Genomic DNA, 24,463 nt, shown 5'->3' on the forward strand with positions numbered 1-24,463 from the left:
GCTGGTCTGCAGTCCAGCCACAGCCGTGCCTCTGCTGGCCAAGGATCCCACCAATCTAAGCTTAGACCGTGGACTTTGCTGCCTTGGTAGCAGCCCTGACGCCGTGATGGAACTGCCTGGGAATTGTGGCTGGCGTCTGACCTGGCTTACCCTCACTGGATCTGACCTGGACCTGTGGGCTGACGCTGGGGTTTGTTCTCAGACCTGCTTTGTCACCAGGAACTTGCCTGAGGATGTGGGCTCTTGGGTGAACCTGGCTGTGACCTGTGGCACTGCTCTCCTCACCTTGCTCAGGTACCGAGGGCTTTGCTGGGTGTGTTACCAGGCTGGGCTCCTGTCTCCCTCTCCCTGTAAAGACTGTTAAACCTCAAATCTGCTTGTTTTAAATTAAGTTTGGTAAGATGACTCATGGCAGGGATTGAAGAATTCGGTAAAATAGGAACCTTTCCCAGGACTGGGAGTTTGTGCTGGGGCTGTGGTGTTGTCTAGGGCTGCCTTCTAGCTGATGAATGAAACGCCTGTGTTTGGGGGGGCAGATAGATTAGGTCTGCTAATGCAGTGTGGGGTGTGACACGCAGCTTATTTGGGTGTGGGAGGGCAATGGGCTGTTCAAGTGGGATGTGGGGGGTTCGGATGAGCCTACAGACTCCAGCTGACACAGGGCCACTGTGTGACCCTGGAGCTCTGGGGTCCTGAGGGAATTATTAATTCCCTAGGAAAAAAAAGGATTACAATCGTAAGTGATAATCCGGACATACAGTGTCTATGCTTTTAACCATTCATATCAAGGTGGAAAATATCGCCTGACCCACTGGCACCTGAATCGAGATTGAAACCCAGGGATGTTGGTGTTACTTGGAAGTGAGGAGGCATTAGAGATGTCCAGGCGGCCAAGAGGGCCAATGGCATCCTGGCTTGTATTAGGAATAGTGTGACCAGCAGAAGCAGGGAGGGGATTGTCCCCCTGTACTCAGCACTGGTGAGGCCACACCTTGAGTATTGTGTCCAGTTCTGGGCACCTCAATACGAGAGAGATCTCGAGGTGCTGGAGCGAGTGCAGAGGAGGGCAACGAAGCTGGTGAAGGGCCTGGAGAATAAATCTTATGAGGAGCGATTGAAGGAGCTGGGGCTGTTTAGTTTGAGGAAGAGGAGGCTGAGGGGAGACCTCATCGCTCTCTACAACTACTTGAAAGGACATTGTGGAGAGGTTGGTGCTAGTCTCCTCTCACAGGTAATTAGCGATAGAACAAGAGGGAATGGGTTCAAGCTGCAGCAGGGGAGGTTTAGGCTGGACATTAGGAAAAAATTCTTCCCAGAAAGAGTGGTCAGACACTGGAATAGGCTGCCCAGGGAGGTGGTGGAGTCACCATCCCTGCATGTGTTTGAGAGTCATTTAGATGTGGTGTTAGGGGATATGGTGTAGGGGAGAACTTTGTAGAGTGGGGCTGATGGTTGGACTCGATGATCCCAAGGGTCTTTTCCAACCTAAATGATTCTATGATTCTGTGTCTGCAAAGATTATATTTTCTTAAAGGGGGCTATAAGTGTTAGTCAGATCTAGGCTGTACAGAGCAGGGGAAGGGGCAGGTGCCTGTTTTGGGCCATTCCCCCCTCTGAAAAGAAGGGGAGCAAAGCACTCTGTATAGAGTTGTATGTATGGAGAGTGCTGAACCAGCTCTCCCTGCGTGCATGGGGGAGGAGGAGGAGGAGATCTCTTGCTGAGAAATGTGCTGGGACTTCCCAGACACGTGGGTGTTCCTTGGACAGGGATGTCCTCCTGCAGTGAGAGCCAGCTCCCGGGGGGGACAGGAACGAGGTGGTCCCAACAGGATATGTCGACTTGTGCTGGAAATGATATGGTTTTATTCTGGTGTGTGACTGAAGCGACGAATCCAAGTAACAGAGGTTTTATCACAAACTGGAACTTCAGGCTAAATTTCAGTAGCCACTGTTGTCCACCACTTGCTTTTATATTTTCAACCATTTCTGCTGCCTTAATGAGCAGAGCAGCCCTGCACTGTTGTCTCATGGCTAGACAGGGCATTGCTCCCCGTCTTCCACTATCAAGTGCAAATCCAGTATTTTATCTGGGGTTAATCACTGGCTGTAAGTAACAGTTTTCTGCATCCTAACATTGGCACTGAGCTTTGTCGGGGGGGGAACCCCTCTTTTCTGGTTATTAACTTGTCTATCCGAAGTTGAAGAGTGTGTTGCAGCTGAAATGCTGATAAAAGCACTAAATGCGGAGCTACTAATACAAAGCTATAGCAGCAATTTAGCTTGCTATTGTGCAGTAAATAAGACTTACCTGCTATTCTTTGATCAGCCTTTTTTTCCTGTTATGAACTGCATGTGTTGACAAATCATGTCACCGAAAAGAAATTCAAGTCTTTGATGAAATAAGAGGAAACATGCACGTGCTAGAAGTTTAAGTATGCACTTAAATAGTCTGCTGTGGGATTTTGTGTAGCTGGAGCATTGAGGTGGATGAGAAAGGGCAGGGTTGGAGGTGGGGTGGTTTGGGGCCAGTGTCCTGCTGCTGGCCAGGAGCAGCTGTGGTGCCCCCAAAGCCCCCCTGAGCTCGACGTGGGCTCTGAGAAGTGTTTTAACCAGAACACCGGAGCTGTAGCCAGATGTGGCTCATTCTGCTTTGGGTTTGTAAGAATAAGCTGGCGGTTTCTGTAAATGGGTAGAAACGGATGTGTCTTTACAGGGGAGGCACCTCAGAGTGTCTGGCCACAGGTGAGGTTTGGATCCATGGCTTTAAGATAAGAACTGTGTGAAACTTTATTATTAGAATGCTAACAGTGGTGCTTGAAGAGTCCACTGGAGCTTAGACATGAGTCTCGGTCAAATTCCAGGTTTCTGAACCGTTTCCCAGAATGTTAGAACCGAAAACAGTATGTTTCCACGTCTGCTTCTTGAAAAACACAACAGGAGTCCCAAGTGAAACGAGATACCACAAACAAAGGGTAAACCGTACAGTTGGAAAGTGCAGATTCGGACCTGAACTTCCCCAGAGTCTGGAGGCTTTTAGGTCCAAACACTTCATTTGCTCCATTGCAGAGTGTGAGGCTGCCCCTTGTGTCCTCCCTGCTCTGAATTCTTCCCAAGCGCAGGACGGAGCGAAGCTGGGACTCTTACTGAGGCCATTCTTTAGTTCTGATGTAACTAAATACCTCTGCAGTCAAGGTCTCTGAAAGCTTGGTCGCCACTTACTGTAGGCGTGTGGCTGAGATTGGCTTTTGTCAAGTATCTAAGGTCTCGGCGTGCACCACGCTGTGGTCCAGCTGGCTCCCTACCCCGTCTCCAGCAGTGGCCATCTCCAGACGCTGCAGAGAAGGATGCAAGAGATGCAGTGGCAGGCACGTGCACAAAACTCTGTTCCCCTTGATTATTTTTTTTCCCCAAAAAGATGTTATACTAATACTTAGGGACTGCTTAAACCTTGATCCTTGCTGAGGCTGTGGCGCTGGTTACACTTATCCCTGTAGCACTCTGGTCTCTCCCTGACTGTCGCTGATTTATGAGCATCCATGACCTCTTCTAGCAAATCTAACAGCATGACTTTTCTACTTTGCCTTAACGAATGCTAATTGACCATTAATTAACCAATATTACAGTTAAATTATCTTTTATATAGTAATATATTCAAATTAATAAGAATTAAGTGCAGAGGAACAACATAGAAATCTTTACCATATCTTTCCACTGGCTCCAGCACACAGTGCCTCTGAAAAAAATGCAGTGCAGGTGTGATGACAAAACCAAAGTTACTGTGCACAAGGTGGGTCTGTTTTGCCTAAATGTCCCGTCTCCCGTTGTCACAATCTGGGACAAACAGCAGGTGGAAAAGGGCAGAGTATGTTCCCAGAAAGGCAGAGGCCGTGGCCAAATAAGAGGCTTGGAATATGTGCCAGGATGGATATTGCTGTGGTTCCAGGTAAAATGCCAGGTGTGAAATGTTACAGGTGGGGAACCTGAGTGTGTCACTTCACTGGGGAGGCTGAGGCACTTATAGAAAGCATATTAGGATGGCTTCAATGTCCAAGAAACTTTTAAAAAACTTTCTAAATACTTTTTAGTAAGTACAAACTGTACAGTCACCATTAGTATTTATTTCTCTTGCCTATAAATAACTGAAACACAGAAGACCAATCAAATAATTTTGAGATTTAACTAAGGGGGGGTGGGACGCTCAAAGTGTAAGAACATGGTCACAACAAACCTGCGAGCCTCACTTAGAGGCCGTTGCTGGAGCGTGTAGCTTTAGCATTCTAATGCAGTAGAGGTCAGAAATTCTCCTGGCCGTGTATATGTGAATATGTTACTGAGGATGAGAATTCAATTCATCGCTTTCCCTGGAAGTTAATTGTTGGCAGCTGTAATTTAGAGGTTCCCCTGGTTTTTAGGTGCATTATGGTATATACTGTTTTCATTCTTTGAGGCACCTTCACCAGCCTCAGCCAGCTCTGCCTGATGATCTGAGTTCTCATCCCCTTCCGCTGAACGTTTCCCATGGGAATGGGAGCTGGGCAGCAGCTCTGCCCGGATACTGCTGCAAACTGACGTCGTCCAGCACATTTTAACCACGGCTGCTCTATTTGAGTATATTCATTTCTGCAGCCCCCCTGCCTGGCACATGCAGAAGCCCACGCTGGCCAGTCGGGCAGACTCCGCAATTAATAGGTAAAGACTTAAAATTCATCTTAATCTCCCTCACACGTATGGCTCAATAAATACATTTGATGGCAGCTTTGATAAAGCTGCTACAGCTCCAGAGGACTCATGAAATTGGTCTGTTTGGTCAGTTTTTAACCTGCAGAAGCACCCAGCGAAAGGCGTAGATCCATTTGTTGAGAAAACAGCTGAATCGGAGAAATGAGACATCTCACCAGGAGCAAATATTGTTTGACAAGGTCGGGGATAGGAAAATACTTTTCATGGTATTTTTCTGCCTGAGGCACCTCCCTTTTGCTGCCAACATAATATACAGGACAGATGATGGTAATGGCGCTGAGATGGGATTATTGACAGCTTTCCCCACTTCTTTATTCCTTGCCTCTCATCACAGCCACCAGCACAGCACGGGGAGAAAATCCACACTATGTGAAGTTCCTTTGCTGCTGCCTTGCTAAATTAACCTACACAGGGATGGTGATTGCCCTGGAGGAGAAAGGGGATTAGCCCTTCAAAATCCTTTTGATCCTCAGATCTACAGGAGTCTTGAGACTCCTCCAGAGAAATTTTTTCACTTGTGGTAAGTGGAGAAGGTGTCCATGGGCTCCTTCCAAGGGCCTGGGAAAAGAAAGGAAAGCGAAGCTCCTGCGGCCCCTTAGGGGAAATCTTGGGGGTTCGTGAAGCTGGAGAGGCTGAGGACCACTCCTTTGGGGGTGGAGGTACAACAGGAGGAGCTCTGCTGCTGCCTGACTCTGCTCCTTCCTGCTGTGCTGCAGAGACTTGCCAGCTGCAGCTGCCCACAGAAACAGACTCCGTAACCTAAAGGGAGGTTCTTGATTCCAGACAAGCTTTGCTGCACCACCTGTGCAGGGGCAGGTCTTTCTCCTCCCCTCTCCTTAAGATTCACGCATTTGTTTTGTCTACATCTGCATCTGCTGGATCTTGCAGGAGAGCCTCTGTGAGTCCAAGGAATAGGAGGCCAGGGCTATGCAGGAACTGAGCACCTTTCTGCTGTTGAGCTGGCGTGGGAAGCCTGGGACGAGTTTCTTCTAAAGCCTTTTTGCACCATTCAGGTGATGTGAAGGAGACTTGACGTAGCCTGATTTCAGGAGAAAGCCAAGAGACCAGGCCAAGAGCGGTAAAATGGTCTGTGGTCTCTGCAAACCTGGCCTAATTTGAACTTGAAAGCGAGCTCTAAAGCCCTGCCGCTTCCTTTTGAAACTATAACCTTCTCCCTGTGAAAGGGAAGTTCGACCAGTCGCCAGCTTGAAGACTCTCAGATCCCCATCGCTGTAAAGAGCAAATTCTGCCTTCCCACCGCATCAACGTGCCCCGGTCTGCGGGGGAACATCAGTGGCTGTGGACGAAGGTCTGGGAGGAGTTTTTCAGCTTCCTGTAGTTATCTCAGGCCTTCATCTCTAAAATGCAAAGGCTTTTGTTGAGTTTGTATTCTATTAGCGTAACACTGAATGCCCTCGTTCTTCAGGTATTTATAGCAACTTCTGCAGCTCCCGTAATAACTCTTAGTGGCTCAGCACCTCGCAACATGATGTCTTGTTATCCCCATTTCACAGATGTGGAAATAGGGCACACAGAGATTAAGTGATTTCTGCGGGATTTCCTACAACCCACTGCGATGCCTTGACTCTGACACCACCTTCATATAAGTTTATAGCTCAGGGAGTGTATTGTGGAGTGCTGCTATTCTCTTAGCTTAAGATTGTGTATTATTAAGAGACGTAAACATTGATTCAAGAATAGTGGCCTGATTTTTCAGCAGTTCTGAGGATCCTCAGACTCAATGCAGACACCCTCTGAAATTTCGGCTGGATTTTAGGTGCTTACAAGATGGTGGTGTACTGACTGGCAGAGCAGGGGATTAACAGGAGGTGGACTTGATGAATCTCACAGCTACCCTTGGTCTCCATCAGCAGCTGAGCTGTGTAAGAGCCAGGCTGCTGTGAACTCAGGGTGGCAGTGGGATGCAGGGCACCCACGGGAGCGTGAGATGGACCAGCATGGCCCTTCCCACCAGCCTGGAGAGGCTGCAGGATCTCCCAGCTACCGAACACAGTGCTCTCCGTCCATGCCTCAGTTTCCCCATCCGCAAATCATGCGTGGTAATAGTTAACCACCACACCAAAGTGACATCAAGCTGGATTATTTTCCAGTAAAATTGTTTCTTGCGCCTGGGACTCGATGTGCCCCTGAACGTTACCCTGCTGTTGCTGGATACGATGCTGATGCAAAGCTGAGGCATGCAAAACCTGAGGCTGTGTGACGAAAATGGTTCCTCCTGGGTGCAAATGGTCCCGGGCTCCGCAGAGCTCAGTAGTATCATCAGAACCACTAAGTCTTACTTTCAAACTTAACCCTTTTCATCCTGGCTTGCTATTACTTGCTCTAATGTACGATCCTCTTGCTGACCTCCCCAGTAAACGCCAGTTTGAGTTCCAGGCCCTTGACTATGTGATGGGTTATTTGCTGTAGGGGCTGGGCTATTTGGATGCTTGGTCAGCACGATGTTGCTGTGCCAGGTAATATGGTGGTGACATGTTATGCTGCGATGTGTGGATTAAGTTCTTTGTTATTATTCCCTAGTGATGAAACAGCTTTGGTGTATGTAAGTGGTAGGGGATGAGAGTTGGGCAAGGGAGTGGTGTTGACGCAGGAATCCTTCCCTGAGCTGATGGATGTACTGCTGCTGTGGGATGTGTTTATGCATCTGGAGATATTGCCCTCCCTTTGTTTGTGCGCAGCAGGCTATCACTAAGCTTGGGCATCGCCAAAGCGCCTGCTTTTTTGTGCCATCAGGAACAACGTTGGCTAACGTGACCAACCCTGGATCGGTCACGTGTTTGGCCCTGGTCCCCATCCTCCCTGACCAACATCCAGAGCTGATCCTTCAGCTTTGTCGAGAAGGAGAGCTTCCTTGTCCTGAACCGTGCTGCACTTGAGATTGGGTTGAAAACTCCAGGAAAATGGCTTCTCCCCATAAAACTAAAGCGGTGGCAATACGGAGATGACATTTCATAAGGTTTTCATTAATCTTGCTCTATTACTTCCAGCCACGGTGTCTGGTACTGCTCGGTACTGAACATACGTGTAACAAACTGTTCCTGCCCCAAAAAAAGCCGCCCGTGCAGGGCTGTGCCTGCTCTGGAGACGTTTGCTTCAGCATGTGGACATCAAAGGTCTGCAAAGCCTTCGGTGCCGATGTGTTACACAGATGTAATCTTGGAAAATTGGTAGGTACGAACACAGGACGTTTTAAGAAGGATTACATTTAGTGCAGTACAATAGTCCTTTATAGCCAGGGCCTTAATGTGCTGTGGTTCGTGCTGGTAATTAGTTGGATTAAGTTGTACCAATATAAACAAGGTAATAATGAGACAGTTACAGTAAATGGAATAAGCAGGGCTCATCCTGTGCCAGCCGTAGAGGCACTGTCGGGCATTTCGGATGCGTTGTGCAAAAAGCCTTGGGTGTTGATGGTACTGGGGAGGACGTCCTCACCCGTAAGCTGCTGTTTCACAGCCACCCCATGGACATCCAGCCGCTGTGGTGGCCTCGGCCGGTCAACGGAGCGGGAGCCCTGCTGATGCCTCGGCAGGCAAACCAGTACCAAACCCCAAATAGGCCATGGCAAGGACTTTTAAGATGGGAGAGACCAAGGGCTCAGAGGAAAAGGTGAAGCAGCAAGGCTAGAAGTAGAAAATAAGATCAGATTACAGCTTTGCTGGGTTTTAATTGCATTGTTTAATTCCAGTTTCTAATGCTCTAAGAGTAGACATCAAATAGAGCGTTAAAATTATTCGAAACCAAGCTACAAGTCTCAACATCAGAATGCTTATTACACTTATCTGTGACCTTCTTAACATTAAAACCGCCATATTATTATTATTTTACGTCTTCAGATTATTATTAGGCTTCTGAACTCTGCTGCAGCTTGATTTATAGAAACTGCTTAGTCACTGGCAGCGGTGCGGTGCTGGGAGGGAGAGATGAGATGCTCGCTGGTGTTTCAGCAGAGCCTCCTGCCAAGAAGCAGCCGCTGCCCTTGACAGATCATTGAAAGCTGGTCCGTGTTTCCCTCTCACGCCTAACTTCAGGAGGAGCTGCGAACCAACCCAACCTCCTTCCCCATGGAAAGCTAGGGGTGGAAAAATTCACAGCTCAATTAATGCATCCCCTCCAGTCGGCTGGGGCAGATTTTTGTGTTTTGCATGAAAAGCCATCTTCTGGGTTTGCTGTGAACTCTGCTGGGAGCGCTGCCCTAGATTTTTGGGGGAGGTTTTGCTGCTGGGAGGTTGGGGTTGAGGCTGCAGTAGCAGCTCGAAGGGGCAGAAGTGGTGGGCGATGCGGGCAGGAGCCACCTTGGGATGGGAGGCAGGAGGGGGCTTGGCGTGATCCGGGCCCCGGGGCACTGACGAGCACTTTCAAAATTAAATACAGGGGGAGGGCGACTGCTGCTTAATCACATTAACGATCGGGATGGTTTCTGTGACCCCACTCGGCGGAGCAAACGCTCTGAGCAGAAGCTGCAGGACAGGCTCTTACAAGACGGGTGTTTTCTCCTGGGTTGTACGTGCACCAGGGCAGAGTAAATGCTAATAACGTACAACTGTCTGAACAAACCAATTACAAACCTGTTTCTTTTGGTTATTTGCTGAGTAATGACTATGCTAAGTTCTTTGTAAAGCACATACAAATTCACAAAGCTATGCCCTGTGCAACGGGCAGGCAGCGATGCCTTGTCCACCACTTCTTCGGTCAAACGCCATCATTCCCGGTGCTGGCGCTGCAGGGCTTGTGCTCCAGACAGCCCCGCGTTTGGTCCAGAGCCCTTTGAAGCCTGCAACGTAGAAAGCTTTTAAAAAAAAAAAAAAGGTATCGAACACTTCCATCCCGATTTCTTTTGTGCATAGATTTAAGAATCAGCTAACGAAGTGTGCCTGTTTGCAATGTGCTGGTATCCTGGAGATTTAAGTGGGATAGCTCAAAGAACACACATCAGTTAAGTAGCTTAGTCTTTAATTTTATTCACACTGGAGTATGCCATTGTCAGGTATTTTCAGGGAGCTAACAGAAGAAAAACAACGGCTCCGTTTGGCAGAGTCCAGTAAATGAAAAGTATCGAAGGTATAAAGTCCTAAACTGCGGCAAATAGTTGAAAATAACAGATTAGTTCTTCTCTCCTAACTCAATGCCTTTATTCTTTTTGACATTATTTTTTTTATTACTTTTGCTCCTATAACACGTCGTGGTGGCTCAGTGTGAAAGGTCTGTAATAACGTTTCATTGATGTGAAGTCACCAAATAACCACTATTCATCCTCTGGTCTCACGTGGTTACAAATGTCTAGAATATAGCCAGAAATGGGCTGGCATTGATAGAATAGAGTAAAATAAGTGACGGGGAAAAAGCATTAAAAAGCATGTACTGAGGAATTATACACCCAGAAAACCATGTTTTATGTATCTATTGGAAATCAGAAATGGCATGTGATAATCCAGTGATGTAGGGAGCTATTTTATGGGATAGCTGGTGGCCGCAGCAGCACGCTTCTGCCCTTCTCCTGTCCAAATAATTGTACTTCCTCACGGATACAATCCTGAGTCAATATTTTCAGGAACTTTGCTGCTTACTTAGCGTGAGACCAATTCTGATGCTTCTTGGTCGTTTAAATAGCAGAGCTCGAAATAGCGGGGCCACAAGCACGCTGCAGTAGCAGATCCGAGGTGGGATGAGGCTCTGGAGATGGGACCCACCACCCGGTTTAGCTCAGGTTTTGGTGTCGGAGGAGGCTGGAGGAGGGAGGCGCCACCTCCACTAAAGCCTCTCTGCCCAGTTTGGAGTTTGCCAGCTCATCCTAATGCCTGAGACTTGACTTGGTCTCCTCTCTCAGCAGGGGCATCTGAGGACCGTATTCTAAGTAGAGACATTAAGGCTTGGCATGATAAACCTATTGATATAGGGCATTTGGGGGCATAAATTCAATAAATTTGTTTCACTGAGCATGGTGTTGGCTGTGTCCCTTCAGAAGCAACTGGGGCCCTAAATGCAGCAAAACCAGAATGTATTTAAAAAAAAAAAAGAGTGCTGGCTTGACAACATCTCCCAGTCCCGTCCCAGTCTGTATCTAGTTCTCAGCTATTGTCTGCCTTCAGTCCAATAGTAAAGTCATATTTATTTACTTGGCTCCGCTGTGTTAATGAAAAAGCCACTTAACAAAACAAATAGAAGGAAGGACATTTGCAACCAATTATGGTATTGCTGATCAGTCAAATTGCGCTGGAAATTACATGTTGAAGTTCAGCCCAGGCAGCTGATCAATTACCTGGTAGCTTGGCACGGGTGCGTGCTATCGACTTAATAAATCAATGTAATTTCAGTCGCTATGCCAGAATTTATATGTGTAGTCAATATGACATCAATATTACATAAAGATGGTTAAAACTAATTGGCCAAACGCCGTGCTCTCTTATCTGCCGTGCAACCCCGATGGTGCTCCGGCAGGCAGGGTGGAATTTGGCTGGCTCTTCTTTAAATACGCCCCTGGGCATCCTTTAAAAAAAAAAAAAAAAAAAAAAACGTGTTTTTAAAGCCTTTCTTTTTTGCAACCACAAGGGAAGTTAGCACTCCAGCATATAATTCAGGGTTGACCAAATTGCCAGCGAGGCTATCTGCTTCTCGGGGAAGACTTGCTGTGCGCCGGCTCCTGGAGAGGCTTGTGGAAAACAGGGGCTTTCTCTTGGGTGGCAGATGCCCATCTTGGCTGGTTTACGCACAGCTTCCTCTTCTTAATTAGCTCTGACATTTTAGTGATTGTAATATGGGTTTGGTGTAGAAGTGGAGGCTCAAAGCACTGGGGTTTTTTTGCTGAAAACAAAGTTTGCTTTAAGTATAGGGGAAAAATGGGATGGTTCTACCTCTCTGGAAGCTTTGTGATGGGGCACAGAAATACGGGAGCTTTTGGAATTGTTGGTGGTGACTTGCTCCCACACCTGATACCGACAGTCTCGGTGCTCTCAGATTTCACTCTTGTCCAATTAGTCTGGTCTCTCTTTGCCCTCCTGTTCTGTGCCGGTGACACCAGTTCACCGGTGGTTCCCAGCTCCGCCGTACCTCTCCTCCAGGAAATGCACTCTTATCGGCACGTCTATATTTTGGGAGCACATATAGGGAATTGAGCCATGGTTGTGCTAGCTGCTTTGCAAAAGGAGGGGGGGAAAAACAAGAAAAAAACCCAAACCAAAAACAATCCCTGCCCTGAAGGTCTTATGTTCTGCAGGCACTTAGAACCATGGGGATGGGGATACAACATACCAAAAAAAAAAAAAACACATATATGTAAGGCAAAGAGCCTTCTCTGGTAGTGTAATTTGGTTTGGCTAATGCTTAGCTGAGAGCAGAGGTAGGGAGCGAGGAAAAGAGGAAGGAAAATCCTAGTTCATCACTTGCCCAGCCATCGCCAAGGCTGCGTTTGGTAAGGTTTTTTTTGGCAGAAGTGACTCGTAAGGATAGTTTTGAAGGAGGAGAAAGGAGTGGCTGTTGAGATTTTTATCGGGAAGGTTTTCCCAGGCTTAAAAGAAAGCTGGGGAGGAAGCGAGTCTGCGCCGAGGGAAGAAGCTGACGGAGGGATTAGGGAGGCTGGCGGGGCAGAGGTTAGGGGCTGGCCGTACGGTAGGTAGGTTATTGGTTCAGCGAGGTAAGAGGAGATGGGGAGAGGTAACAGGAATAAAGAGGAGAAGGCAAGAAGCTTGTAAATTATGTAAACGAAGAACTGGTATGATTGTGGGGTGAATTGATGTGGTCTTGAGGGCAGCTGTTAAAACTGAAGATTACAATAACTGATGTAAGAGGAGGGAGGCTTGGAGGAGAATTCTTTTTTTAAAAAAAAAAAAGGGTTTTAGAGATGTTAAAAAGAAAAAGAGCAGGCTTGAGATGTGATTCCAAAGAAATCCATCCAGTCAGTGCATATGGTGGATGAGACTGGGCTGGAGTGGGAGGAGAGGGGTATCACCTGAGTGAGAGGGAAAGGGGGAAAAGAGGGAGGACTGGAGCAAACAGCCTTCACCTGGTGTACTGGGAGGGGTGGAAAGCAGCAGTCTCAGCTGTTGCAGCTTTTTTGAGTTATCTGAGTATTTTTCCAATTTATTTTTTTGATGAACAGGTCTTTATTTTTATATCGTTACCGATTCTGGTAACTTACCCAGCGTCACAAAATGTGACTGCGGGTAGTATCCTGGCTATTCAGCCAGTCTAATTCATCATCTGACACCAACTTCATGCAAACAAGGTTTCCTTTGCTATTTCCAACAGCAGAAAAACACTCTGAGAAAACTTTTTGTAGTGTTTTATCCTTTCTAACTCTGGCCATCTCTCAAATAAAAAACGTCAGTGGTCTGTGGAAAAAAGAATAATAATTAAAAAAAATAGATACTTGCTTGTATTTTTCTGAACCACCAGATCAGTTTACCCATTCCTGAGAAAAGACGCAATCAAATAATGTTTTCCTGATTGTCAGAATGCAGAATAATGCCTAGATGACTCTTTCAAAGAAGATACTTTCATATTTGTCCTATCCAATGCAGAAGATAATCAGCTATTTCTTTCTCCCACCCCAAGTATTTACATCTCGAAAAGTTTAGTAGATTTGTTTTCCTTCCTTTTTGCTTGGTTAGAAAAAAAAAATTATTTTTACATTGATTTTTTTTTTTTGTTTGCTTGTTCGTGTTGGAGTACAGAGACAGAATGTGGAACAGCTGAATATGGGTGGGGGGTTTATATCTGTATGTACAACCAGTGAGGCTTGGAGAGCATCATATCCCAGTATGGTATGATGGAAAGAAGGTGTGAAATCCTGGATGCAGAGACATCAGTTGCAATACTTCCTTTAGTTTTAATTTCCTTTATTAGATGTAAATAGTAGAGTAATTCATACTCTTTGAGGACTTGGACAGTGGGATTGAGTGCACCCTCAGCAATCTGTGTGGTGTGTCTGACACACCTGAGGGATGGGATGTCACCCAGAGGGACCTGGACAAGCTTGAGAGGTAAGCCCATATGAACCTCATAAGGTTCAACAAGGGCAAGTGCAGGGTCCTGCACCTGGGTCAGGGCAACCCCAAGCTCAAACCCAGGCTAGGCAGAGAATGGCTGGAGAGCAGCCCTGAGGAGAAGGACTTGGGGGTGTTGGAGGATGAGAAGCTCAACACAAGCCGGCAACATGCGCTGGCAGCCCAGAAACCCCCCGCAGCCTGGGCTGCATCCCCAGCAGCGTGGGCAGCAGGGTGAGGGGGGGATTCTGCCCCACTGCTCCGCTCTGGGGAGACCCCCCTGCAGTGCTGCCTCCAGCGCTGGGGCACCAACAGCAGAAGGACACGGAGCTGTTGGAGCGGGGCCAGAGGAGGCCCCGGAGATGCTGGGAGGGCTGGAGCCCCTCTGCTGTGAGGACAGGCTGAGAGAGTTGGGGGGGTTCAGCCTGGAGAAGAGAAGGCTCCGGGGAGACCTTGGAGCCCCTTCCAGTCCCTCAAGGGGCTCCAGGAAAGCTGGGGAGGGACTCTGGAGCAGGGAGGGGAGCCATAGGACAAGGGGGAATGGTTTTACACTGGAAGAGGGGAGATTTAGATGAGATATGAGGAAGGAATTCTTTGCTGTGAGGGTGGTGAGCCCCTGGCCCAGGTTGCCCAGAGAAGCTGTGGCTGCCCCATCCCTGGAGGGGTTCAAGGCCAGGTTGGACGGGGCTTGGAGCAACCTGGTGTGGTGGGAGGTGTCCCTGCTCATGGCAGGAGGCTTGGACTAAGTGGCCTTTAAAGGTCCCTTCCAACCCAAACCATTCTATGATTCCTCCAAAATAAGTCACTTTTTGATCCTCTTCAGATTGGAATCCATCTGACCCTATTTTAACTCTCAACCGCACCAGCAACTATTGCATTTCCATCTGTGGACAATCCTTCATCACAACTTTGGCTCTGAGTTCTCTTGTGTTTCCTTGAGGAGTTCCCAAACGGCGGATGGGGCGGGATAGGGAGGTGCAATGCTGCTAGCGTCACTCTGCTGGGGAGGATCTCCGGGAGGTGACACTCTGGATCATGTCTGGGCTCATGTGGCCCAGCCGGTGCCTGCTGGGGTGGGAGCGGGTCTGTGTACTCCAGGCGTCTCCTCCTGACAGCTCTCTCCAAGGCAGCTGTACAGCCAGGAGCTTTGTGAAAGTCTCTGTGTACATACACCGATGTGCTGTGACGGCGTTATTTCCACTCGACAGATGGCTGGAGGTGGAGTGATGATGGTGAAGGTGAAGTGATGCAGCCTCAGGCGCTGGTACCCACCAACTCCTGATGCTGTAAGTCAACCCTGAGATCTGCAGGAAGACTCTGCTGAGAAATACGGCCCCAAATAATGTGGCTGGTCTTTAGTTTGGACTTGGAGATGACACTCATGGATGGGGGGCATCTCCAGCAGCCCTCGATTCCCGGACTCCTCACCCGGCTCTCCCAGTGATGGTAACGCATTTGCATAAGAAGCAACTGGGTGAGTAATACCAGCCTCTGCAGACATCAAATGCAGCAAGTATTTTGCGGTAAACCTGTTGCTGCTCTGGGCAGGGAGGATGCACTTTACTCCGAAAGCGCGGGATGAAAGCCTTTGTGGCAAGGGCTGTGCTTTGAAAGCAACTGAGCCCAATCGTCTGCTCAAGCAACTGTTTTATTATCAGAATAACTGATCTCCCAAAGCACTTAACACCGCTGCCTGCACCAAACGGAGCCCGCGCGCGCTGCAGCCTCGCAGCCTTTTGCTAGTGCTGCCCAGTAGCTGAATCTCACTCCATCAATATATCGTGGTTAATTGCAATAAAATAGGGGATTTAAGGGATTCACCTGTTTAGGTTGCTTGTTCAAGTGGGCTCAGGGTGGTACACAGTGAAAATAACCACCATCAGATGCCTAGCCTGTATCTACATGACCCGAAATGGCTGTATTTGCCCAATTCCTAAGCTGCAGTGACACAGCCCCGTGGTTGTCATCGCAGAACCGAGTCTAAGAATAAACTAGATTTGCACCTTTGTAGATAAGATCATTACTTCAGAGCCAGGCGGCGGCTGTAGCTGATGGACGGGCTGCGATCCTGGGCGCTGGGTTATTCCTGACTTTGGCCTTGGCCACGTGTATCACTGCAGCAAAATTTTGTGTGCTCCTGCTTTCTTACGTGGAGATAAGGATACCGGTCCCCGGATTAAAAGTGTTATTAAGGAGCCACATTATGACTGCAGTTATTATTTTACAGGCTGAGCAGTGTGCAGGAGCTGGCGGTGCTGCTGCTGAGCTTCCTCGAGGAGTGTGTGCATTTGCAAAAGGGAGGAAGAAAACCGTGCAGGAGGATTTTCTCATATATAAGCTGAGGAAACAGATAATCTCTGAAACAGCCAACAGTTTTTATTTACTGTGAAAATTTGAATCTTGCTCTCAATTTCCCATCAAGATAAAACGCAGGCATTTGGTTAAAATGGTAACTTAATGCTCCAGAGGTTTAATTACCACCACTTTATAATCAGAATCAACACGGAGTGCAGTCTCCAGCTCCCAACTTCAACAAGACATGCAGACCCCCACAGAGCAGTCAATAAAAGGCAGATACATCGCATGCACTCAGATTTTTGTGGTCCTTCCCATAGCTGAACTTGCAAATCTGCTATTGCTGATAGTTTGCTTTCAAACCTCAGGTTCTTCCTTAGCTATTATCAAACTATTATCAAAGCTCCTTATTACTATAAGTTGCTCTGTGTATAATTTTTTTATAGGTGTGCATGGTACTGAATTAAGGGAGTTTACAGTGCCGGAAACTAAACTTCCAAATATTTTTATGTATCAACAGAAAGCACTGGTCTGAACTAGTCTCGATAGTGGTGATTATTGAAACTTTAAGGGCCTTGGTTGGAAAAAACGTCAAGGTGGCAGGTATGTTTTCTGGACTGCGGCTGATGTGATCTCTGGCATGAGCCTCCGCTCCGTAGGATGAATGATCGGTGCTCCTCTGTTGCAGTTCCTGCTGCATTTCTCTAAAGATTTCAGGACTTACAGATCAGGCGTAGGGCCAGCCTGGGTCTCACTTGGTACGGTTTTCCCTCTGCAAATTAAGATTTCTCTTCTCCGGTCTGTTCTTCCAGTGCGTTTTCTGAACGAGGTCGTCTGGCTGTGCCAGCTGTTGTCGATGCCTATGAAAATCACACATACTCTATATTTTCACTCATTATTTTCCAAGTTGGTGTTTTAGTGAGTAAAACCTTTATCTGTATTACGGCCAGGGTCCTGCCTGACACTGAAGTAGCTATATCCAAGCAAATCTGGCCAGCACAGGTATTTCTAGCCATGGAATCTGCAATCCTCTGCCTTCTGCCGGGGGTCGAGCATCACGGGATGCTCCTGAGCTGTTTCTTTGCTACAGTTTCTGCTCTAAGTGAGGTTTAATTTTTTCTCACCATCGCCAGCCCCCTCTAAAAAGCAGCACGTTCTGTATCCTGCCCCGACTGACTCGTGGAAATAAGAGATACCCTATTAACAACCTTTGTGCAAACAAAGCCTTGGTCTGGTTAGTGCCAGCACTTTCCATCCAGCATGAGTATTTGTTTTTCCATGCTCTTAATCTTATAAATTGAATCGAGTCTGATAAAAGCGACTTCCTGAATATTGCATAACGGTTTGTGTCTGTCAGGATGGAAGACAAACAAACCTGACCTTGAACTCGGAAAGTTTCCTCCCAGCAGGTAGGAGCTTCCAAAAGCCTGTGCTGATCTGGGAAATGCCAGAGGGGGCTCCTGGTCTCCTCGCTGCCCTGGGACAGCAGCGAGCCTTCCCTGGCAGCTACCCTTTCCCCCCTCAAAAAAAGCCCAAAAGCTTTGGATCCTCCTCTGGGGACTACAGAATCCTCAGAAAGAGCTGCAGCAGGAAGACAACAGCATGTTCTTGCTCCAAAAAGGAGGCAGAGGAGAAATCCTGTCCATATCTGGCATAGTTTAGCCTCCAGGGATTAATTAAAGGCTTTTTCAGTTTTTCTTTCAAACCTCACAACATTCGTCTCTGCCTCACTGAATAGGGAAAAGGGAGAGGCATTTTCTCTGGTCAATCACCAGCCTGTTTCAATTTTCAGTTTTACATTGCAGTAATATTTTTTTCCTAAGGGAATACCACAGGAAGGGCAAACTTTGGCTTCTCCCCGTTGGAGCATTACGTCATTAATAGAGCTGGAAATCTGAGTGGCGGGCGAAATGAATATTCCCTAAACTCAGCAATCCCCCCCCCCACCTCTGCTTGGTGCTCCTGTCCCCTCTCCCCTCCCATGGCTAAGGCAGGTGAAGGTGTCGGCGGAGCCAGCGTGGGGTGGGGGACGGGGGGACCAGGAGCCTGTGCACGGTGATGCTGCCGGAGCAGGAGGGTGTTCTGCATTAGGTTGCCCTGAAAACTTGGGGCTGCCCCATCCCTGGAGGTGTTCAAGGCCAGGTTGGACAGGGCTTGGAGCAACCTGGGCTGGTGGGAGGTGTCCCTGCCCAGGGCAGGGGGTGGCACTGCATGGCCTTTAAGGTCCCTTCCAACCCAAACCATTCTAGGATCCCCTGCGCTGCTGGCAGTGCTGGGACTGGAGCCCTGGAGGCTAATGGAGCTCTGGGGCAGAAAAATCATTTCTTCTACAACTCAGGCTTGTGGTGATGGATGCAGTGGGGGGAAGGAGCCACCCAGCTCTCTGGGGGGGGTCTCTGGCTGTGGTATGCGATGTTTTCCCCCACTGCCCTTTCTGAGAGAAAAACCCTATGACACGTGGGAACTTTCACGCGGGTTTCCCAGTGCCAGAAAAGCAGGTGACTTTGGAGACTCCGGTTTTTGGGGAGCATCCCAAAGAAGCACCACAGCTCCTGGCTGAGCCTGCCCCGAGTGCATGCGTGGTACCCTGTCCCTCGGGCTCCACGGACCCTCTGGCCGCAGCCCTTGTTTTCTGACCCCATTACCTATTCCAGTTTGGATTTCAGCTGCTCAGACTTGATTATTTTAAACCCCCCTCTATCTGATTATCAGCAGCCCAGCCAGGCTGCATCTGAAGCTTCCTGGGGGGACCCCCATCAGCATCGTAGAAGGATAATTCATCTCTTATTTAAGCTCCTGGAAGGGGCTGGTCTGGGGGTGTGTGTGTGTGTGTGTGTTACGGGGACAGCGGGAGTCTGGAGGAAGGTGTCCCCCTCTGCGCCCCCTGGGCTGCAGCCTCATGAAATGGAGAGTCTTTTCCACCTTGCTGTGTGAACACCTTTGCTGCTTCGAATGTGCAGGGAGATGCAGGTGCCCCCTGCTCCCAGGAGGTATCAGTGACGGGTACCACGGCACACGCTAACCCGCGTTGGGGTGGGAGGATGCTCCTGGAAGCAGAGCAGCCCGGTGATGGCTGAGAGTGACACACCAGCGTGGCAGGGTGCAGCAGATCGGTACCAAAGCCTGGCAGCCCTCCGCAACCTTCCCAGAGCTGCCTTGCTCTTGCTTTTAGGTTTTTTCTATTGTTATCCTAAAGCTGTCCTCCTCCTCCTCCTCCCCCCAGCAGGATGAAGAAGCCTCCAGCTGGCCTAGGAGGCTTATCAGCTCTGTCTGGCTGGGTGTTAACAGTCTATTTGCATAAGTACCTGTCCCCTCATATGCCGTTTATTTTTCCTCCCGGCAGCCAGGCTTGCTGCATGCAGCTCCCCGAGGTATGCCAGGGCAGATGCCACCACCCCCGGGCACCTCCAGCCAGGGCACACACCCTCCCTGGCTCACCTGCTCCTTCTGCCCTGCAGAGGTTGGAAATTAAACGTGTAACTCGCTGGGTCCTGTTTTCTCCTGGCTGTCAAGATAAAATTAAACCGAACCCCCCCTCTTTTTCACACCTCGGCAGCTGTCCCTGGCTGGGGGACAGCAAGGACTACAGTCCCAGCTTGTGTGGCAGGGAAGGGTGATGCGTCTGGGTCGAGGATGGCTGCCTGATGGGTAACACGCTGCCTCCTCCCTGCTGTTGGCTGGGCATGAGTGGAGGTCCTTGAAGCTCTCTCTGAGCTCAGGTCTCAGCCCCAAAGGCGCAGGCAGCGCGTAGCCTGCCCGACCTGCTACAGCTCTGCTCCAAGGGCTGGTCGTGACCGTGGAGTCACCTCCTCAGGTAGGAGCGAAGCAGTCTTGTTTCTGCTCGTTAGCTCTGAAAGGTTTTTCCATCCATAATAAGAAAGTCATTAATGTTAAACTTCCGCTGCCAGGTACGATTGATTTGAAGATTATAACCACTATAAAGGGGGGGTACGCGTTGCACATACAGCGTGTCCAAGTCCTGGCATGCAGGAATTGTTGCTTCCGTGGTTGTCTGTCATCCATGGAGCTCACCAGAAAAGGGCTCAGATGGATGTGGGGCTGCTCAGTACTAGTTGAGAGTGGCCCATTTTCAAAGGGCAAAGGTAAATTCGAATAAATAGCTGGTACGTCCCCTGCCGAGGGGCTGTAATCCTGTCCTAGGAGATGATGGACTTAATGATTTAACAACTCTTCATGCTCTCGTTACTGTGATATTTTATGAATATGGTGCACAATCTCGAGGTCCTGCGTGCTTGCCGGAGGGCAATGCTCAGTGTGGGACCCCCTCTGCAAGGAGCTACCAGTACTGAAGTATTTTCTTCTGAATGTGGCCCAGAAACTTGTCCTGCTGATGTGTTATTTCCCCTCCATGGCTGATGAGCCAGTGAATCAGCTGTCCAGCCAGCCAGCCACTTCTTGTATGTAAAACTTATTTGAGATTAGTAAAAGTTATTTGCGAAGGCAGATTCAGTGGCTGCTCTCGGAGGCGTTTGAGGGTGACAAACCCACTCAGGCTTCCACAGTTAACCAGAAGTGTGTCTGATTTGTGACTAAAATTCAGATGCCCTCATTTTCCCACCCCAGCACTGATGGCTGCATGCCCATGGACTGCAGGGTGGCCATTCCGACTTTATAGACAAGATGAAATAAACGTTATGGCTGCAGCTTTCTTGAATTCACAGGCAGACTTTGCTCCTGACTATGCAGCTTAAAAATGATTTGAAAATTACAAATCCAATAAAATGTGGGTTATCTGGCTGTGTCAAACCCAGAATAACTGGAATTAAATTAGCAGGATTACTCCAGAGGTGTTTAGTGCTCCTCGTCTGCTCCTCCCGTGTCGCGAGGAGCATCGCACCTCCAGCGATGGTGCTTCAGCAGCAAGAGAGCGGTGGATCAGGTGGCAGGTCCTGGTCATATCGGAGCAGCATTTTCCAGCCTTGGCAATGCCAGCAAATGGACCTGTGGTGCAAAAAGCACATGGGATGGGTGCCACGACACCTACGTGGCATGCAGCTTGCTCAGCAAGGAGACAAAAAGATTAGACTTCAAATTTCAGAGGAGCAGAAGCTGGAGATCCTGGATCCCAAATCTTATTTACCATCCCTTCCTCATAGCCCTTTGGACCTTATGCTAATAAATAGTGCTGCACATGCACAACTTGATCCAGACCCTGAAGAAATCAATAGGAACTGCCAGGTGCTCCACCTGCTGAAAATCAGATCATGCGTTTATGTGACTTACCGTGGCTTTCGGAGCCAGCTTTCAGGCACCCTTTGCAAGAGCTGGTATTTGAGCGTGTTGTATCGGCTCCTGGCTATAATCGGACCCGATGAATTACCTTGAAATAAATATTGTGTGAAGTATCTCAAGAAGTCTTTCACTTTCCATCTTTATCTCTTTTCCTCAAATGCTTTAGCAGCTGATTTGTCCTTCTGGCTACTCTTAGGTCCTTCTGAACCGCCGTCGCCAGTCCCAGGTCCCACGTGCCTCCCTCTCTGCTGGCTGCGTCCAGGCGAAGTTTGCTGCTTGGGAATATCGCTCAGGCCACGGAGCGTGCGTGTCAGTCCCCCCTACGGTTAAAACCAACCCCGTAAGCAAGCCCTCATCACTTTATTTATGACCTTTGGATGAGATAATGGTTTTCCACTTTGAAAAGAAAGCTCTCTACTTCAACATTTATTTTCTATAAATGCCTTGGCATTTATATTGCAACAGGAGACTATTCAGTGACATTATCTGATAAATATCATGTTATACAGCTGCAATTTACAATGCATATATTTTTAACAGTGCTTCTAAGCTAAATTAAACGCTTCTAAACTATGGTACTTATGGAAAACAAATGTCTGTTCTAGCAATTTTGTTTTTCAGGGTACACCATTTTTTTTAAAACCAGATACCATCTTTATCCTGTCAGGCAGTAAATTATGCACTTGCACTTTCATAAACTCTCCCCTTGGGAACTTAGTCGATGAAATGGAAATGTCTTTTTCACACCCTTCAACTCCAGAGAAATACAGGGAAATAGCCAACTCGGTTATAAACTGAATGTCTAGGGGGAATCCGTATAAAGTGTGGATTAACGCAGTCTCGATGCATGTATTGTTTAGCATATGTACCGTTCACTCAAATGGCGCATTGAATTGTGACTCGGATCTTTAATGTCTTTTTTTTGTTGTTTTTAATTGGGAGAGTAAGTGCATGTTCTATGATGTGGTGGGATCCGCAGGTCAGAAGACTCTCACTGGCACCTGGCTGATAACGTCCTGCCACGGTGGGGCAGCTGCAGGAGGAGGAGAACTCTGTTGGCCTCCTCAGGGGCGTAAAACACAACTGCTTTTACACCGAGGTGGATCCTTCCCCAGGTTGCGGGGTGGGAATGGGCAGGATGAGGGTTTGCCGTGGCATGTCCTGCCGTTGGGCTAGTCCTTCATGAGGGAGAGAAGAGGTACTTGGGCAGTGGGACCAGATGGTCCTTGCAGGTCCCTTCCAACTGAACTATTCTAAATGTACTTCTATTTTTTATCGCCCATCATTCAGACCTATGAGGTTTGCCCACAGCGGTGAAACGTCTTCACGCTGAAACTCCAAGCGGTCCAAGGAGCCGCATTATCCCATCACCGCTGGGTGAATGGGATTTTTGTTGGTATTTGTTGAAATACCAACAAAAAGGGAGCAAAGGAATGAAAGTGGGGCAGGGGATTCTGCTGGGATGCTCAAGGATCAGTCCAAAGCAGGAGGAGCTTCAGCAGGTCGTGTGCTGTAGGAGCTGATGTTGATGGTCCTTATTTCCCCAAATCTACCCTCAAGGGCCCTTTGGAACCTCCAGTTCTTCCAGTCTGAGGACTGGATGGGAGGTGTGCTGGATTAGATGGGCTTTGTGATGGAAGCGAGCTTACAGAAAACAGAGAAACCAACAACAAAAAAAGGACTTTTGAAATTTGGCAGAAAAAAAATCAGTGCACAAAGCCCCCAAGAATGTGAGTGTTTTTTCACAAAACCACTTACGGATGCATTCCGTAAAGGTAATCCCTTCAGACAGAGAGACGCTGCCATTTCTTTGAAAAACATTAAAGCAGCTGTTGCTAGAACATGGAGAATTTTTGCGCTATCCATCAAGGGATGGACACTTGTAATGCTATGTCTACTTTTTCTGTTTGTTTGTTTACAGTTTATTTTGATACCAAATTTCTAGCTACCGAAGGTAATTGAGACTGCAAACAAAATCTCGCTATCCGCTGATCTGCCAAATCAAATTTTCTTCTCCTGTAAGTATAGTATTTTTCCTTAGCTTCAGAGAGGAAAAGAATTACGCGGAATGAATGAGAAAGAAAAGGGATTAGTTTATATAATGACCATAACAGCCATCTCTCCCTTGATCTTTCTGTAGTAGTTCATTCTCGAAGATGGGAACGATTATTATTGTAATTTAGAACAGAGCTTGTTCTTTTTCCTTCTACTGCAACTGCTTACTACTTTTCAAATTAACACATATTTTAATAAAAAGTAAATATCCTGATTATAGCTGGGATATTGGATGGCCCTACCGGGGATACGGATGCAGCAAGGTTCTCATCATCTCTGAGTTCCCCTCCTGGAATGGCCGTGTACTGCTCTGGTCCTTGATATAAATTAAAGGTTATTTTGGTGACTTCTGGCTACTGGAGGCCTTAGAAGAGGGTATCTAAGGTGGTAAATTAGCAGTCGTGCATCTCCTGCATTGTTTTTGAGTTGCATGGTGCTTTCTGAGGATCTCCATGAGGTCTCTGTCATCAGAGCATCTCCCTGCCCTGTGGTGGTCCTCCAGCGCCCAGCTTTGGGCCGGGTGGGCATCACTGGAGGAACAGGCACGCTGCGGTCTGGGAGCGGAGCCTTCCTCCCAGTTTCTCACTAGCTAACATTACAAAATAGATTGTTTCTAAGGGTCTTCAAAGTGACATGGGATAGGAGAACAGGAAATAGCCTTAAGTTGCGCCAGGGGAGGTTTAGGATGGGCATTAGGAAAGATTTCTTCACTAAAAGGGTTGTAAAACATTGGAACAGGCTGCCCAGGGCAGCGGTGGAATCGCCATCCCTGGAGGTATTTAAAGGACAGGTAAACGTGGTGCTGAGGGACATGGTTTGTTGGTGGTTTTGGCAGTGTTAGGTTGATGGTTGGACTCAATGATCTTAAAGGCCCCTTCCAACCCAGACAATTCTATGACATTGACTTCTTATTGTATTTGGGGACCACTCGCACTCCCTTGGACATGTTCTGGCCATGTGTCTGGTGCAAACGTTCTACAGCAATTGCATTTAATGCCAACACGGCCACTGGGTTTTCCTCTCCCATGAGATCTGTCTGCACGGAGATCTTCACTGGTCTCAAGTTGTGTTGAGAAGTTTTATTAAACCGAAGTGTTGGGAGATGGAACTATTTTGTG

At 48.0% G+C, this 24,463-nt stretch overlaps 2 long non-coding RNA genes across 3 annotated transcripts in view; one reads left to right on the top strand and one right to left on the bottom strand.

The window, feature by feature from the left end:
- On the top strand, nt 1–23,288 carry LOC141749916 (uncharacterized). Its single transcript, XR_012589514.1, has 4 exons — nt 1–294; nt 14,951–15,216; nt 21,487–21,630; nt 23,212–23,288. It is a non-coding gene; the product is annotated as an uncharacterized LOC141749916 (long non-coding RNA).
- Nucleotides 20,239–24,463, bottom strand: part of LOC141749915 (uncharacterized) — a 9,806-nt gene continuing 5,581 nt past the window's right edge. For both annotated transcript variants that reach the window (XR_012589513.1, XR_012589512.1), the window contains 2 exons: nt 21,282–21,610; nt 20,239–20,999 (listed from right to left, as the gene is read on the bottom strand). This is a non-coding gene — a long non-coding RNA (uncharacterized LOC141749915). The remainder of the gene's footprint in view (nt 21,000–21,281; nt 21,611–24,463) is intronic.

The sequence above is a fragment of the Larus michahellis genome, chromosome 11 (genome assembly GCF_964199755.1).
Source record: "Larus michahellis chromosome 11, bLarMic1.1, whole genome shotgun sequence".
NCBI lineage: Eukaryota > Metazoa > Chordata > Aves > Charadriiformes > Laridae > Larus > Larus michahellis.